The sequence below is a fragment of the Otolemur garnettii genome, unplaced genomic scaffold (genome assembly GCF_000181295.1).
Source record: "Otolemur garnettii isolate 467f Iridium unplaced genomic scaffold, OtoGar3 scaffold00230, whole genome shotgun sequence".
Lineage (NCBI taxonomy): Eukaryota > Metazoa > Chordata > Mammalia > Primates > Galagidae > Otolemur > Otolemur garnettii.
This window is the reverse complement of record NW_003852625.1, coordinates 1,131,161-1,132,980: the sequence shown is the minus strand read 5'-3', so window position 1 is coordinate 1,132,980 and position 1,820 is coordinate 1,131,161. Positions and strand designations below refer to the sequence as shown.

The following is a 1,820-nucleotide window of genomic DNA, read 5'->3' as shown; positions in this document are numbered from 1 at the left end:
GTCCACTGGTCAGGCTCAAGTTTATTGGTTTTCTCAGGGAGATAAGACTTGATATAGGAGTGATGATGTTATCTGGACAATTTGACCACTGTAGGGGTTGTAAGCAGGACATCCCAGAGCCATTTCATTTTTCCTTGAGTGGTTGGTCAGGTCTTTCTCTCCAAGTTCTGAGGATAACCTGATCACTGACTGGAATGTATGTAGGTTTTATGAAGAAGGGAAAGGGGCCTCTTCTTTCGTGATTCATAGTGTGGCATGATGTAGCTCAGGAAGCAGCCAGGTATGCCATGACAGAGATGAAAGGTCATATGCTGGAAGCCTTGAAAAGGCAGGAAGGCCATCTTGGGTGGAAGGTCTAAGGCCCATTGAAGGGTCTGAGTGGGTTCATTATTAGAAGGTAGGACCTGGAAAAATATCTTAAATAATCTAGGGTAAAGAAGTAAACAGAGGCCCAATCTGGCTTCTTCAAGCCAACACGGATGAAGTCAGGGTTGTGACTATTAGCAGTCACCCAGGCTAGTGAGTTGAGTGATCTTTGTTGAGCCTTAAGGCTTTTGCCGGTTTTTCCCATCAGTCTTAGAGACAAATCAAATCTCTAATCACTCTTTTTTTTGGCATGTACTCTGTAGATTGGGACAGGCATTTTAGCATTATTTGGTAATGTTACTTCTGAGGCAGCCATCTCAATATATGTCAGAGACATGTACTTTGAGGTAAATATTTAAAAATTTTTTTTTAGTGCCTACTTTCAAATTAAAAGATTTTACACTTTAAAACTCCACATTATCTCAGGACTAAGAAGCAGAAAGAAAATACAAATTGGAGTAAACCTGATGACTGTATATATAATTCTATACCCTTTGGCCAGTCTCTTAATCTTATTAACAGATCAGTTTGTTCATCAGCTATATGTCATTCCATGAGTTGACATTGCAGACAAAGCTAGCATCTAAAACAAGTGGACCAAAGTGTCTTAGTTTTGAACTATATTTCTCTCTCTCTAATTTCATAGACAAATTTTACTAAAGACAAGTCAAAGCGGGATCAATTTATTTGACAATCAAATAGTCAAATAAAAAAGTCTCTTTGTCGTATTGTGTTCTCAGCTGCCGCTGCGCCGCCGTAGCTGTCTAATGCCAGCGCTGCCTCTAGCTTGCCGAGCTCCAGCCGAAGAAGGGGGATAAGTAAGGAGGTCTTTATACCATGGCTCCTACAAAGCAGACTGCCCGCAAATCCACCGGTGGTAAAGCATCCAGGAAGCAACTGGCTATAAAAGCCGCTCGCAAGAGTGCGCCCTCTACTGGAGGGGTGAAGAAACCTCATCGCTACAGGCCCGGTACTGTGGCACTCTGAAATAAGACGCTATCAGAAGTCCACTGAACTTCTGATTCGCAAACTTCCTTTCCAGCGTCTGATGCGAGAAATTGCTCAGGACTTTAAGACAGATCTGCGCTTCCAGAGCACAGCTATTGGTGCTTTGCAGGAGGCAAGTGAGGCCTATCTGGTTGACCTTTTTGAAGACACCAACCTGTGTGCTATCCATGCCAAACATGATGCCAAAAGACATCCAGCTAGCACGCTGCATACATGGAGAATGTGCTTAAGAGTCTGCTATGATGGGAAATCATTTCATTATCAAAAAAAAAATTCTATTCTTCCTGTTATTGGTAGTTCTGAACGTTAGATTTTTTTTTTCCCCATGGGGTCAAAAGATACTTAAGTATATGATTGCGACTGGAAAAATAGGGGACAGAAATCAGGTATTGGCAGTTTTTCCATTTTCATTTGTGTGTGAATTTTTAATATAAAATGCGGGGATG

The 1,820-nt window shown here is 41.6% G+C and overlaps 1 pseudogene; it reads left to right on the top strand.

Annotated features, from left to right (window-relative positions):
• Positions 1-1,203: 1,203 nt before the first annotated feature.
• On the top strand, positions 1,204-1,604 carry LOC111721733 (annotated as a pseudogene).
• Positions 1,605-1,820: the final 216 nt, after the last annotated feature.